Consider the following 17,725-nt stretch of genomic DNA (forward strand, 5'->3'; position numbering starts at 1 on the left):
TCAATAAAATGGCTTTCAACAGGAAACAATTGCATTACAAGCCTCATTGAATGGCCGTGCAATAGCTACGATTAATTTAGTTTGAGTGGAATGTAAACTACTTTCTCCTGAAGAGATTTTCAGCTGTGAGGCTGATCTTACCCATTAAAGCTATCGTGAGTTTATTTTCATGGCTTTTGTTTGCTTCATTCTCATATTGCTTGGTTTGCTGGTACCTCCTTTTACATGTCCTTTTGAGTTATGAAAATTTTCTAGCAAGTTTCAAAATACACTTTTGATGAAATATCATTTAGAAGGTAGTTTAATCAATTTTAATGTTTTTTATTTGTGAGCTTTGTGTACTGAATTCTATTAGTTCTTGGTTGTGATTACAGTGTCAGTGTAAATATTGCATTATTCGGTCAAAAATATTACCAATACTAGACCCACTCATATGCAAAATTTGGATTAAAAAATTGCGGCCCACGTATTACTGTATCCCGCCTCTAAGTGACTTATTGACGCGCCAATTAAGTAGCACATTCAAATTGTTTAAAACCAGGGCCGACTCAGAGCTGACCTAAACTCTGTTGTGTGAACAAAGAAATGGGGAAATTTAATGTGTTAATTATGTAATTCTTTTGATTTATTCCCAACTGCCATAGTAAAATGCTCATATGTCACAAATTATGTATATACAGAATTTTTATGAGTCTAACACTTTCAGTATGTCCCTGTAAAAGTGTATGATTATGTGTCAAATCTACCCTGATTGCAGCTCATGCAGTTCTGCCAGAGCTCCAAATCAAAAAAATGTGAGACAGCTGCGGTGGAACATATTATGCTTAAAACTATATGCAGGTATAAACAAAGTAAAACTGGATAGAAACTGGAAAGAAAACATAGTGCTCAAATGTTTTGTGCTGTTTTAAGTTGCAACCGCAGCTAGTAATTACAATATTGTGTCACTACAAGTACCAGTACAAGGGTCAATGTATAGCAAATAAATTAAAGACCTAATCAGTTTCATGAACATACTTTACAGATCACAGAAGTATAATATTGGTCAACTTACCCATTACATTTTTTTATTTGGAACAACAATATTGCTGGAATAATTTCTTTTTCCATGACATTTTTGCAGAAATTCGATGTAGATGGTGTCGCACTCAATCAACACACTTTATTGAAGCAATATTATTTATCGAAAATGACATGAAAGTCACGTACTCTTCAAACTATATATTTTCATATTTTCAAAAGCAGAGAATCTTAAGTTTAGTATGGTAGCAACAGTTTACTTGAAGGATTAAGTGGGTCCATAATTCGGGTAGAAAATATCAATTTGTGTATATATGATAAAAGGTAACTTATAACTCAAAACTTTGATACTACTTTGATGAAATATAATATCTCATATGAAACTAGAGTATATGCAGAAAAAACAGCAATTTTGTTAATCACTATTTTGCATACTTAACAAACTTTTATAATTAGGGATATATATCTGAATTGACCTGATCACAGTTGACAAAACTTTCTGTGTATAAATTGAGAATACTACCGGTATAGTATAACATTCATGAGTGTTGTTTTAGAATTTTTAGGTAAACAAATCATTACTTTGGATATTTAATTAACTTTTGCTGTCAGAAATACAGGTATATATATATCTGAATAGACGATCAAAGTTGAAGAAATTTGTCATGTACATGGAAGATACCATAATAAAATATTAATGAAAGTCGTTTAGCAATTTATATCAGCTAGTCACAAATTAGCATATCTAACGAACTTCACCAATAAGGGACATAAAACTTGAAGGACTCTAATGAAGATTATGAAACTTACTATGGTTATTGATGACACAATGATTTGCATTTTCATATCAGGTAATCAATAGTTAACTGTTTGCACTTAAATTGAACATTCCAAATAAGGCACATTAAACTTGAAGGACTTTTTATTATTATTAAAAGCTGATGAAAGTTAATTTCCATGTCAGCTGATTGGTAATTTGTACATTTAATGAACTTTTCAAAATAAGTGGTACCTCAAGGGACTTGACCAAAATGAAATGAAAGTATGATGTAAATTGATAATAAAACTATATGACAGTAGTGAAAAACGCATACATTTTTGCATCAGCTATTTTTAATGAGCTTTCATAGTTTGGCACACAAAGCTTGCAGGATCTGACCTGAGGCAATTACACTTACCATGTAAAGTGGTGATACAATGACAGCAGTCAAAGACATGTAGTATTCCTTTTTTTTTTAGAAAATTACATATTTGTATACTTAATGATTTTTGGAATTAATCTATGGTGAATATTGTCCATGATGTTGATCATAACAATTTCAATGAAGTTCCAAACTTGTGGCAAAAGTATCAATTTACCGACAACTAATCTATACTGAAGCGAGCATTTTCAGTTCATCTTGGTTAGTTCACTTTCTCTATGATTCAGTTATGAGTCTGAATTTTCATTGGTGTTTGGTTTGACCAATGCCACATGATGACATTTGCCTTTCAATCAGTAAAGAGATTATCGTAATAGTAACAATGTGACAATTACTGTTTGCCTTTTAGCTTAAGTAACTACATGCTGCTGAATGACAATTATGTCAGTGTTTGATAGATATGGAGTAGAAAAGAAGTAATTTAGCCATAATGTAACATTTCTGTGATTGAAAAGTAAATAAAAGGTGTCTTGGATACAGAAGCAATTAAATCATTTCAAAGGGCCAAATATTAATCATGTAATACATATGAACGATAATGTATTCCTTTTCATTTCAGTGAATAATTTTATCATACATTGACGTCTCTTATGTTGAGAGACTTAAATGAGCTATATTTCCAGAATAAAATTAGAGAGTGATACTGAACCATATACATGCTGGATGTGACATATATACTAATTTCACTTCTTGTAGTTGTATAAAATAATTTTTTATGTTCAACAGTTTGGCTTTTAAATATCAACCAATTGAGATAGACTTCTTTCAGCTATAGGGTATCAAAATGCCACTTTATAGGATTAAATCTTTGCAGCAAAAAATATGAGAGTATCTATATTAATGGTAAAATACTCTCCATGGCATTTATTAATATCTGAGATAGTTGAGCACTCAAAAATTAAAACCAAAAGGATATACAGTAAATTGTTCATACCAATTTTTAGAAATGACATTTCTAACTGCGTGAACGTATAGCTGAATTAGTTGACTAATATTCACCAATCAGTGCAGTTAAGAACACTGGAATTTTCTGGTGTACCTCATGTATATGACTGGATTGTATTCTTACTAGCATAAACGTTTGACCTTTTCTTTTTCTGTAATTATCAGAGAAATGTACTGATTACAACTTCAATGAAGTAATTAATCGGTAAAACCAACATACAAGAATTAATCCTTTCACCACCATCGTTTGGCCCAAACACATTGTTATCAAGTGTAATTTTTAACTTGTTTTATTGGGGACTTCGTTGAACTGGTTAAGTTTTAATTTTTGCAACTGAAATGTAACTAGAGGTACCAATATGTTTATCATATTATCTATAATTTTCAGTTTACCATGTAGTAAACATAAATTGCTTCATATCCTATCAATTCAACATTGAGATTTCCTCAATGGAGAGACAGCTGGAGGCATGTATTCAGAGATAAAAAAAAGACGCACACTTGTACTTCAAAAACAATTAAATGCTTTTTTGCAACCCATTAATATGCAAATAAATATTTGTCTGCAAATTTAGATTACATTTTTGGAAATTATGAATGCAAGAATGATTAAAATACAACTGTGTAGGCCAGTCTTCAAATGTTACTTTGTAAACACTTAAACTTGACGATTAATGACTTAATTAGACTACATGCTGCAACAACACCAATAGGCCTGGAATGTTGACAATATTTGTCTAAATATCTAGCTGATGTGTCCCATGTTACATCTCTCTATTCGGTAACAATCACCTGCAATCAGAACAGCCCTATTACATTAATGTAAATTGGTGGCAATTACATCCATATTTTTGTGCGTATTCATGAGATATATGTATAATAATTGCACTGGCTGCTGAGAAAACGCAAGCAAAAAAGGGAACTTTTGGCAGTATGTGTCTTGAAAGTGAAAACTTTAACTTTTGCTGAAACTTTCCTCAGGAAATTTTAAACCATTCTCTTACCAAAACAAGAAATCACGGGCAAATTTTGGCACAGAGAAAAAAAAATCACCCTATATTTACCGATATTGAAATTCAATATGGCTGCCATCCCTGTGTTAACTCTATGGGGAAAAATGAAATTTTCAATTTTGGGAAAACTAAGACATTAAAATTTTTTCATATTCCAAGAGCTTCAAAATGAATCCCCACAAGTGGTAGATCAAAAAAGAATTGTAAAAGTATGAATGTCTTAATATCTGTCCCTGAGGCACATTCTACCTTAATACAGGTTAATTTTTTTCATCTTCAGCCAGATTTTTTATTTTACTTGGGTTTAAATTATATGCAGAGGTCATTTAAAGTAAGGTTTAATGAGAACAGAATTTTACTCAGTACATTAACAATTTCTACCACATTTTCAAGTGCAGTCATTGTGTTCATTTACATGTATGTCTTTGAGCAAATGAGGAAAAAAGCTGGCATGGGTGCCTAGTTTATATTTATGTGCACTAAAGTAAGATGAGTAAAACCTAGGTTTCACTAGTTCCTCTGTGTTTAGCCATAGGCACTCATGCAACTTTGTTTTATCTTTGTCGATTAGAATTACAGATTTTGCCAACTGTGTTAAGTAGAACCCCTAAGCAAAGCAGCTTTACTTTCCAACATACGTATATTCATGCAAACAACTCACATTTCCTGCGGGCCATATTACTCGTAAATTCAAATAAATAAAGAATTCAATTAATTAACTAGTAATTGTCTCTGGTTTAGTGGAGGTTATTACAATGAATTCAAAAGTAAGTTTGTGCTTCATGAAGTTTTTGCAATTTCCATAATTTAGAAAGAAGTCGGGTTTATGTAATATTATACAGCCTTACATGTCTTGATTGAGAAAAATTTACTCATTAATTCACTCTTGGAAAGAGTAATAAGAGGCTGATTACTCTGTGAAGGTCATTTTAAGTAACTATATATTGGTTTTCCATCCTATTATCAATCAGCACTCATAGGATTTACATTGCCTACGAATAAATTGCCACAGGGCTTTAATTTTCAACTGTATCCTAAAATACTGAAATTCATATCTCTGGACACGACTACTTTGAATATCATATTACCCATTGGTCATTATGTACTGCAAATGTTTCTCTTACATTCAAATTTCCTGGTTTATAAATCAGACTTGAGTCATTATTTTTAATGTCAAGAAAGTGTACTTCTCACATCCATTCCAGTTTTTTATTTCATTATAAAGCCCCAATACCTGTATCTTTTTGCATTCTCTTTTTTCAATAAAAAGATGATTTGAAATGAAAAGCAATTTATGTAAAACTGTTTGCTGAAATGTGACCGCAGAATATTTTTCAAATATTGGCAATAAATGTGCAACATAGATTTCAAGTCAGCTATATATTTGCCATGACACACAAAAAACATGAAAAATCTACCAAATCCATCACCAGGGATTGAAATTTAAGTGATATTTTCAAAGGTAATGGTTCAGTTACTGGGACCAAAATCATCTCTCTGCAAATTTTAAATCTTAGCTATTTTCTTTATTTAAATTTTTCATTAGTGTAATGTTGATTAGAAGTGAAAATGAAACAATTTTCCGTTGCACAAAAAGAATATGATTATTGGTAGTTATCAGCTAGGGTACATTACAGTATGATAGTATCTAAGGTACATTATTTTGGCAACTAATCGCAAATGATGTCAGTTTTCTTTCATTAATGTGCATAAATAAATATGCATTTTCCACAATAGATGAAAATAAAACCTCCTAGTGTTACAATGGCCACCAATAGTCTGTACTAATTTGTATGAATTAATGACTCAGACTACAAGCTGCAAAAACAGCCGCACATGTATGCAACAACAAAATTTGTCCGAACTTTGTCCGATGTTGCATTTGTGCAGCTACATGTATATTTAGTAACAAACCTGAAATTGCAGTCAACATTATTATCACAATGATGATCATGGAATCATGTCGTAATATCTCTGTATGATTCACTCATGGCATAGAGCATAAAATATAGCAGAATAGGTTCTGAACATTTAAGGTAGAATTATACCTCACAGACAGATATTTGGATTCTCAATTTTCTACAATTCTTTTCTGATGTACCACTTGTAGGGACTGATCATTTTAAAGCTCTTGGAGAAAGAAAAACTTTCACCGTCTTAGTTTTTCCAAAATTGAAAATTTAATTTTCCCCCATAGAGTTAACACAGGGATGGTGGCCATTTTGAATTTCAAATGTTGCAAAATGTTGTTTCGCTAGTTCCAAACTTTGCATGGTGACCCCTGATTTTAATTGTTGAGTTGGTAAGAGAATGGTCGAAAACTTTCATTAAGAAAGTTTGAGCAAAAGTTTAAGTCTTTCACTTTGAGGCGCATACTACCATAGCCTAAACTCATCCTCACCATAGTTTGGCCTACACCCATTTTTAGCTCCCATAGCCATATGTATATATGGCAATGGAAGCTATTCTTATAGGCTAGGGAACTGTCTGTATGTCTGTATGTCTGTATGTCTGTCCGTCAACATCAAAAACTCCAAAACCGCTGCACATTTCATCTTGATATTTGGTGTGTACATGGATGATGGGCTGTAGATGAGATTTTGTTCAAATGAAGTTGTCATTGCCAAAAATATGCAAATTAAGTGAAAAAATGTAAAAACAGTCAAAATTGAAAAACTCAATAACCACTGAGCAGATTACATGAAAAATTAGCATGTAAGTACTTTGGGCTGACCTGAAATGATTGTGCACATCTTGGGTCAGTATCTTGGACTTGCTATTTTTCATGAATTTTTTTGTAATTTTCTCCCATTTTTGGTCAAAAAATCTTCTTCTCTGAAACCACAAGTCCGATTGATTTGAAACTTGGTATGGAAGTGCATAGGAGTGACCTTTCCCAAATTTGGGCAAATCGTGGTGAAATTTGCATATTTTAGTTTACATGTCCATAGACTCCCATGTATAAGGCAGATCTCCATAGACTCCCATGTATAAGGCCACGAAAAATAAAAATTTAGTTTCTCATTTGTATTCGTATTGCAAAAAGGATGCAGTGACACAATTTTTAGTCCCCACGGATGAAGTCCAGTGGGCTTATAGATTAGGTCATGTCCGTCTGTTCGTCCATCCGTGAGTCCATCCGTTCACGCAGATATCTCGGATATTTTGACAAAATGTCGTGTGACTTCGATGACCTTTGCCTCAAATATACATATTTGTCCATAACTCAGTGACCACAAGTGCTACCACCCTTCATATATGGTATGATGGGTCGAACAGAGAGTAAACCAACTTAAACTTAATCATATGCATAATATCTTCAATGACCATGCTCCCGATTACATGAGAAATCAAGTACAAAGATACATAAGCTGTTACAATACAAGAAATAGTGTTGCATCTTTCAAGATTCCAAGGGTAAAAGGTTGTGGCATAAATTCCTTTAATTATACAGGTTCCGTAATTTGGAATAGTTTACCTTTGTCACTAAGACAATGTGAGTCAATCAGTGTATTCAAAAAAGGAGTAAAAGACCACTTAATGTCAAGAATGTTTCTCTGATTTTAATGAATGATATATATCTATCTACACTTTTAAAACATAAGTGTCATGACATTTTCCCCATGTATTCCAATACATCAAGCAGAACAATTGCCGTCTTGTCAAATCAAATCCGCCATTTTATATTTTTTAACATCGAGGACCACAATGGAAATAAGCATCAATTGCTTTCTTGTGTTATCCTCGGCAGTAATGTGGAATGTACATTTTATATAATATATTTATTTTAATTGCCAAATAAATTCAATCAATCAATCAATCAATCAACCTTATGACGCCACATATTGTACCTCATTAATTATGTACATATCTAATTTTGAGCGAGCCAATAGAGCTAGAGGTCTGATTTTTGGTATATAGGGATAACTTAGCAATATAATTTTTTTGACAAAATGTCACATGACCTTGGTGACCTTTGACCTCAAATATACATATTTGTCCATAACTTAGTAACCACAAGTGCTACACCCTTCATATTTGGTATGATTGGACACCTTATGACACCACATACTGTACCTCATTAATTATGCACATATCTAATTCTGAGAAAGCCAATAGAGCTGGATGTCTGATTTTTGGTATATAGGGATAACTATAGGAGAGAAATTTTTTGACCAAATGTCATGTGACCTCGATGACCTTTTACCTAAAATATATGTTTATGTCAATAAATAAGTAAGTGCTATGTCCTTTGTATTTAGTAGGATGGGAGACCTAATCCCTTACCGAAAATTATTTCTACTGCAAATTTGCCGTAAGTTTGCTGCAAATATGCAGCAAGCATATAGCTTGCAGGAAGGAGTTGCAGAAGTTTGCAGGTAGATGTGACCCTCCTGCAAACCCTTAAGTCAGTTTGCAGCAAATTTGCGGTAAACGACTAAGTTACTGCAAATTTGCGGCAAACCAGATGATTGCTGCAAATATGCAGCGACACATGATTGACATATTTCCCACTATTTCATTACCAGGGAGTATACACTACACACTGAGTACTGTTGCACTTCGTGACCAGTCATGTGTATACATAAAATTGATCTTTCATTTAATATAATATATTTTATGTTCATTTATTTCATAACAGACAATCCAGTTTTTAAATTATAATAACTGGTAATGCTAGATAATGACAGCTTCAGTTAAGCTGGTGAAAGCATTGCATGGATATAGAGTGCATCTATAGTATATACTGTAGTGACATGATGTAATAAAAGTACCTTTGACAATCTGGTTGGGTAAATTATGTTTGGATCGAAAACTGAATTTTTAGGGAAACATTTTTGAAACAGGGACTTGTCTGTCTTGCAAGTTACACCTGTATTTTCTGCGAATGATACCAAAATGCAAACAGTTTGGAACGAAATGTGCGCTTGATGATGGTCTGTAAGGACACGTCGTAGACTTTTGTTACTGCAAATCTATATTTCCGCTACTACCTCCAAGCAGAGTAGTGGCTGTGCTCCAAGCTATTCTATTCATCCCATCAATATAGTACATACGGTACGTACAATGCACTGCAGCTTACAGTCTGTCCCATCGATGCCGCTGACAAAATCTCGCCTTCTGATAACATGGGGCGAGGTAAAAGGCTTTTGTCCATGTTTTCAGCGTTAGAGTTATATTGCCGAGCACAACTTTGAGGTTTAGGATTACACTCCATCCCGAGTCGCTGTACGAAAATTCAAAGCGCCGCTCTCACCAACGTCCAACATGTCCTGCGTATCAGCTGCGAGCAGCCGACATGTTTACACTCTCCGGTCACGGTTCATCAAGGTCAGTTCGCGCATTGATATTGATTCTTCGTGCTGAAAGAATTTTTACTCTCTTTTAGTCTTTCTATGATAAAAATAACCATTTTCATTGAACTAATAAATTAAATACTATATTAAGTATGAAATATAACGGATTGGTGCAGATGTAGAGTCAATTCCAGCATTTAAAAACGGGACTACATTATCAATCGCGTAATGATTTATAGATCGCACTTCCGTTATTGTCATGAGGTTTGATCGGCGCAAAGTTAGAATTTAGTACCATCGGCCAGTGTCGGCTGCGTACTTGTGATCAGGGAGTTTCTAGTTTTTTCGTGATCTTTCTATGGAATCGCCAGCCAAATGATATCACATAGTTGCAAAAACGTGTATACAGTACCAGGGACAGGCGGAGTTCTAAATTTGTGAACGCGAGCGGCAGTAAAGATGCCGACTATATTTTCTGAGTACGGTATTTACACACAGCACGGTGAGACCTGCAACCGGACCGGGAATCGTCCAGCGTCTGCGAGCCGTTCAGAAATGTAAGTCAATGTACCGTTCGTCTGTACATCGATCGCTATAATTATGTTCTGTAATCGTTGTATTGCAATCTTTACCTAAAGATAAATTTTCGTTGAGTACTGATTCATACTGAATTCACTTTCGTTTCACAACAGTTACTTACACTACAGTAATAAAGTGCTGAGATTTTTGCAGATTGTCGCCGTCGTGTATGTAAACAACATATGGCGAGTTGTCCGCTGTCGGACATTTTAATCATTATTAATTTAATTTCAATCATGAATATTTATGCATTTTCTGCTTCAATTTTTCAACTTGATTTTGTCTCATTTTCAAATAATTATCGATTTCTTTCATGAATTTACAATGTTTGGTCAAACGGTAAAGACTTACACTCTTCCCTGAACGATTTATATTTTTCAGAATCCATTGCTGGTACACTAAAGGGGACAAGAAATTCAGAGAACAGAAAGCCAAATCGCAGCCTTTGACAGTAATGTAAATGTTACATGAAACTTCTCAAGTCAAAAGAAAATCTGACATGATCATGACACTTATGTGGCATGAAATGAACATGGCATATAAAATAAATTGTACCACAATTGAATTTAACCTTTTTTTCTCTGTCATCTTTTTGTTTATAATAACTTTATTTGCGCTGACCATTGTTTCTCGTGAAACTGGTATTTCAGAGTTTAGTTGGATAAATAATATTTATATATTGGCGGACTGTGGACAGCACAAGATGTGTTTTATCCAACTAAACTCTGAAATACCAGTTTCACGAGAAACAAATTTGGTCAGCGCAAATAAAATAATTTGCTGTATGGAGTTTGCCGCAAATTTTCAGTAGCATTCAAATTAATTTGCCGCAAGTTTGCTGCAAGGATTGTGCCGCAAATTTGCTGCAAAGAGTTTGCAGCAACGTTGCGGCAGGGAGTTTGCTGCATATTTGCAGCAAGTTCACAAGAAACCTAATTTGCATCTGAAAAATGAACCACCCGCATATTTGCGGCAAATGTTTGCTGCAAATTTACTGCAAAGCTTGCGGCAAATTTGCAGTAACAGTTTGCGGGAGGCCTAAAATTTCGGTAAGGGTTATGACAACACACGCTTTACCTCATTAATTATGCACATATCTAATTCTGGGCAAGCGAATAGAGCTAGAGGTCTGATTTTTTGGCATATAGGGATTAATTAGCAATATGATTTTTTTTTCAAAATGTCACGTGACCTCGATGACCTTTGACCTTGATTATACATATATATGCATATCTCAGTAACCACAAGTTCTACACCCTCCAATTTTGATAGGATATTAGACCTTAAGATGTCACATCTTGTACCTCATTTATTATGTGCATATGTATTTCTTGGCTGGCCAATACTGCTAGAGGTCTGATCTTTTTTCCCGATTTAGAACCATAACTTAGACATGCCTCATGTGTTTCAAATTGGGAACAACGACATAGACCTATGTGCCCATAGATCTCAACATATACACTCCAGTGATACTTCTTAATGACCACATTTCCCTGCCCCATCAAGACTAATACTCCCCTATTTCAAGTGGGGACTATGTCATTGTCAATGACTTGTTGAGTTAATGGTTGTATCACAGTATTTGATATTTCTCATTCTTTATTTTTTCCATTTTTAGCTCCGCTGTCAGCGACGCGGAGCTTATCAAATAGGTTGATTATCCGTCGTCGTCCGTTGTCCGGCGTCCGTCGTCCGTCGTCGTCCGGCGTCCGTCGTCCGTCGTCGTCCGTCAACAATTGCCTTCTCCTCTAAACCACAAGTCCAATTGCTTTGAAATTTTATATGCAGTTCACTTGGGGTGACCTCACTTCAGTTTGTTCAAATCATGGTGAAATTTGCATATTTGTATTTTTGGGGCATTTTTTGGTGTTTTTGGTAAAAAATCTTCTTCTCTGAAACCGCTTGTCCGATTGCTTTGAAATTTGATATGCAGTTTTGCTTAGGGTGACTGAAACCAGATTTGTAAAAATGGTGGTGAAATTTGCATATTTGTATTTGTAAGGCAATTTTTGTCATTTTTGGTAAAAAAATCTTTAAATCTTCTTCTTCAAAACTACTGGTCAGATAGCTTTTATATTTGGTACATATGTCCCTAGGGATGATCTATTTCAAATTTGTTCAAATTGTGCAGAAATATGCAAATTTGCATTTTTAAGGCAATTTTTGCCATTTTTGGTCAAAAAATGTATTTCTCAAAAAGTACTGGTCTGATAGTTTTGAAATTTGGTATACAGGTTTCTATAGACGAACTAAGTAATATATATTGAATTTCTGATGAAATCTGTAATTTTGTATTTTTGGGGCAATTTTTGCCATTTTTGGTCAAAAAATGGGTATTTCCAAAACTACTCATCTGATAGCTTTGAAATTTAGTATACAGGTTCCTACAGATAAACTAAATGATATTTATGGAAATAATGATGAAATCTGCAATTTTGTAATTTTGGGGCAATTTTTGCCATTTTTGGTCAAAAATGTGTTTCTCAAAAAGTACTGGTCTAACAGCTTTGAAATTGGTACACAGGTTTCTACAGATAAGCTACGTAATATATTTTGAATTTCTGATGAAATCTGTAATTTTGTATTTTTTGGGCAATTTTTGCCATTTTTGGACAAAAAATGTGTATTTCCAAAACTACTTATCTGATAGCTTTGAAATTTGGTATACAGGTTTCCATAGATGAACTAAATGATATTTATTGAAATAATGATGACATCTGCAATTTTGAATTTAGGAGCAATTTTTCTCATTTTTGGTCAAAAAATTTTAGCCACTTTTTTCTGGCCACTGCATTGAGTTATCAAAGATTTCCACCTTCTTCATCAACATGTGTCAAAATAGTTATTCTGTACATAAACACAGCGGAGCTATATCGGCCGCTAGGTCGCTTGTATATTCTGAATAAATACATTAAACATATTTCACTGTCTCCAGTACATTATATTTAAGTATTTTCACTTCATGCACTTTATCGCTTTCACACATGTTCAAATATCTGACCAGAGAACAAACACTAAATAGTCCAGGATGGGATAAGTGTCATTGACGCTATTTTTATCAACAGTGATTGTGGACCTGTTCACAAGTAATCAGGCAGAGCAGAATAGAGGCCCAAAACTATCATAAATTTCAAATGAGATATGTCCATCTCATTTTACCAATGTACCTTATTGCTTTCCTTATAATGCTTCATGGTGATGTCTTGGATCTCAATATTTTGTGAAGATAGTTGATTCATCAGTGTATACATGGTTGAAAGTCAATTGGTACTGCAAATTTGCTTATATCCATATATGGAGAAGAGGTGCTTCAGCCTTATAAATATTCATGAGACAATCAGTTCCACTAATTTGTAGTATTGGTGATGCACATATCTGCATGATCACCCAAGTGGAAATAAATAATTGACAATAACAGATACAGCTGACGATTTTTGCAATAAATACTAATCTTTGGAATGGTTAGACTCAGAATCATGATGATAATAATAATAAATCTTGAGCAGTATGGTGTCCCAAATTTCAGGCGTTTTTTATAAGACAATAATTACATGGCGAAAGTCTTAAGAAATTGGATTAGAAAAGATGGTCAGCCAGCAATTTTACAGACAGTGCAAAATAATGAAAATCCAAAGGCATTGGAAATCACCCTGTCGTAGATAGCAACTAATCATAGGACTGTGGGTGTCTCTAATTTTTTTTAAGCTACACAGAAAATGAGCTTACTTTAAGTCTATTATGTTAAGTAAGTGGCAAATTTAGCTCGCCTGTGTCATATGTAAATGTAATAATAAATGGATGTTGAGGTTGATATCACAGTTGGTCATGTTTTTGGAAATATAATTTTGTGACACAAATACAATAGAGGTAATTAATAGTCTTGTAAAGAAGTTTACTATCACCAGTATTTTTTTAAAACTTAATAAGTTCTTGTTTTTCTCTATTGTTTTTAAATATCAAGAGTAGTGAAAGTAAGATATATGACGGCAAGCTGGTTTTTTCCATCGATATTATATTTTCTGTGACCATCGCAGGTACATTTGATTCATAAATAATGTCAGAAACATTCCTAGTTGATAGTCTGCAGGGAAATGCTTCAGCAGTAATGAATCAGCTACAGCTGCAGTGAATCAGAAGGCATTGATTTGAAATGGAATTGAGATAAAATGTTAAAGGCACAAGTGTTTGCCTTCCAGGAACTGTATTGACTGGAGCCAGACAAATCCTGAATGTCTTGCAGACTTGCTAATGGGCATTCTTCAACACTGAGGGTGCTGTGTATAGCACAACAATGGCTTTCTCACGGTTTGTATTGTAATACGGAACATCTGGTTTGTTCCCTTTTACATGATGTCTTTGATATCACATGAGTGCCGACAAGAAAGTGCTGATTAAATTGGACGTACATGCCACCCTGATATATTTGAGATAATGTCATCATAAGCCATGCAGACAATGATTAATTCACAGACTTTCGCTTTCATAAAGTACAAATCATATAAATCATTGCACTTCTGTTTGATTTCTCTGTACAATGTGATATGTGTAACACTCTTGAAATTGGTGCGGCTTTGCTGTCATATTGTATCTTTTTTCAGCTGATATGATTTCAATCATGAAATTTCATAAAACAAGGGAAGTTCATTTTCTGTTATGTTTAAGGACCTGAAAGTATACTGCTTTGATAATCACTTTTGAAAGCTATTGATCAAAGCACTATTATTAACAGATCTATTCAACACATGATGATTTCAGGCATTTTAATGTCAGTGAAAAATGGGCTGACTCAAGTGCACAAAGTATGCACATGCATATACTGTCACATCCAGATCTTGATAAATTTGTATTGTGTCGCCTGCATTGGATTTGTAAAAGTAAAACGTGTTTTGAATCATATAAACTGTGCAGAGTGCTGAATACAGTGTATGCTTGTGAATCATGTATTATACCTGCACTCTTTGTGAAAGTAAACTGATTTCCCTTGAATAGGATCAAAGAAATACCGTATACCAGATTTGATTTGGAAAATCAATTTACAATATTTAAGATAGCTTAGTATATTATGTGCTTGAGGAACAGATTGTTATATTTTAAATTTTTCAATACTTTTCTGTGCTACTGTTTCCCAGGATTCATTTTGAAGCATTTGGAATCCATGAAGGTGCCACTGAGTCTGTCTTGTTTTAGAGAAAATCTACTAATTCTTTCCCATTAGCATTACCAGTAGCACTGAGTTATTTGAATTTTGTATTTCCAGTAAATTTAGATAATTCCTTTCTCTTATTCCAAACTTTGTGTGGTAAATCTCATTTTTATTCCTGATTTGAAAGCGGATATTGGTTTAAAATTCATGTTGTTAATCAATTAATTACCTTGACTTTGGAGAGAATTCCAAGTTTCAATGCTTCATATATTGTTTGTACTCGAGCAGTATATAATCAGTTTTTGTCTGATCAAAAAGAGTTGAGCATTTTCACTCTCAATAGTATGAATATTGCCATACAGCAACATTGCTCCATATATCACTATCAACATGTCAATTGTAGAATGTACCTGTATAGCCAATTAACTGAATAATAATTGCTTTCTTCATTGTTTTTTTGAGAAAAAAATCAGGGAAAAATATCAAATATTTATGGTTGAATCTACAAAGACCTGCAGGTTACATATGAAAGGCTAGTCCTGCAGAGCTTGTTATCTCATGTGTCATAAATTTCTCTAGTTGTACGTATATCCCCTGTACATCCCATATAGCCCTAACAACTTAGATCTCCGGTATTACAGTAATGTAACATTTGTCAAATGTCATCCTCAGTATACATTGCTTTGTGGCCACACAAGGCATCAATTTTTTCATTTTAATGGTTGTAAAAATATTTACATTTTTTTATTCAGCTATTCCCGTGTTCAGAGTTAGTATTTTGTTTTGACTACATGTATGTGCGAATTTTATTTGCGCAATATAATCATTCTGAAAGCTCTTTCTACTAAATTTGCAATATCTAATTGTTCAGTGGAGCTAAAAATTGCGAATATGGTAGTGATAGCTATAGATCTCAAGCTGTGTAAATGATTTAGGAGTCACACTCAGCCATTTTATATGATAGAAGCAATTAAGCGATCTCCCATCACCAGTAAAGCGCTCTGTTGAAATAAACCAGGAAGTGTACTGACGTCAATAGGAAGGGGTTTTGTATCTGTCATTTATGCTGATCGTAAATGGTCTTTTGTAAATTTGTACCGGGCAATTTCGTCTAAGGATTGGATTCATTTGCGTACACTACTAGTAACGAGCTCTGAACAGTGATTCAAAGTGAGAGGGTTTTCTTTGAAATGGCTTAATTAGCTTATACAAACGTAATGAGAGGCTGCTAAATTACCTTCATTGTACTAAGCTTCCACAAAGCTATAAAACGCATAAAAGCTACTTGTTTTCAAAATTTTAGATTGCCATCTAGCCCTTTTGCATAGAGAAGCTGCACACTTCTTCATCGCTCCAAGATTTATTTAGGGCCATAATTGCCGTAAAACTACCTGCGTACCTTTCCCATATATTCAATTGCATTATAAGAAATTAATTCAGCAATTTGCTATACATTTGGTATTTATTCACTTTGTTTGTGTATGTAAGAATATATCCATATCTTTGAGTAACACTTAAAAATCTAAAAACTAACTTGTACAGAATCTTTGGGAATGCTAATCATTTAATGTGATACGTAACATTAATTATACGGCATGTACACATGATTTTCTGAGAATTTTCAGTAATCACCAATATTGTAGATATATTTCTAATTTTTACAGAACCCCTTTATAACTTTTTGAGAAAGTTTAATCTCCTTTAAAAAAATATGTGCATTGATTGCAGATGCTTGATGATTACCTCAAGTCTAATATCATGTGAAAATTGTTGCCTCTATCACAAGTATTATATTTCCCACTTAATTTCTAGCAGCTGTACCGGTATATGATATTAATAGTGTCTAAGAAGCTATCAGCAGTGCCATTGAAGGCCTGTGAAGCATTTGATTGAACTTGAGTGGCTTAATTGCATTTGTTTAACCCTTTGCACCCTGACCCCCGGTGGTACTCTATGACGTCATCGGACATTTATGTCCGAGCCGGGTTCAAAGGGTTAATTAACCTAATTCACTGCCTTAATCACCATTGATCACAACAGGCTTTTAATACCCAAATCAGGGTGGAGAGTTGGTTAAATTTGCAGACTAATTAAAGACGCCAATAATTTATCACAAAGAATAAACAATTAATTTGTAAAAAAATAATTACTTATAGGTTATTTTGAACAACCAAAGTAAAGTATGTGTATAGTTGTGAAAACAAAATAAGTCATAAATGAGTCATAATGCTAGGACTAGTATATGTATAACAGAGCTGTTACAAAATCTTCATTACAGATAATTGAAAAATACCTAGATGGAATGTTATACAGCATTAACAAAAGAATTTAAGCTAAGTTTGGTTTTCAAATCAAATTGCACAAAAAGGTTGCAGAATCTACTGTAATCTCTCTGCCTGCATGCACGTCTTCATATGCATACCCACAGGAGTCGAGATCTGTACACGCTGAGCTACTCCAATATTAGCTGTGCAAATGTCAGGGGTCTCATTGATAACTGCCCATTTTCAGACAGGCAAGAAGTCC

At 33.9% G+C, this 17,725-nt stretch overlaps 1 protein-coding gene and 1 long non-coding RNA gene across 2 annotated transcripts in view; both read left to right on the forward strand.

Moving 5' to 3' along the window:
- Positions 1–17,725, forward strand: part of LOC139139095 (PHD finger protein 24-like) — a 57,202-nt gene that overhangs the window by 15,500 nt on the left and 23,977 nt on the right. The gene's annotated exons all lie outside the window — the stretch shown is intronic.
- LOC139137951 (uncharacterized) lies at positions 9,826–10,626 on the forward strand. Its single transcript, XR_011553509.1, has 2 exons — positions 9,826–10,034; positions 10,438–10,626. It is a non-coding gene; the product is annotated as an uncharacterized lncRNA (long non-coding RNA).

Source organism: Ptychodera flava, chromosome 8, assembly GCF_041260155.1.
Source record: "Ptychodera flava strain L36383 chromosome 8, AS_Pfla_20210202, whole genome shotgun sequence".
Classification (NCBI taxonomy): domain Eukaryota; kingdom Metazoa; phylum Hemichordata; class Enteropneusta; family Ptychoderidae; genus Ptychodera; species Ptychodera flava.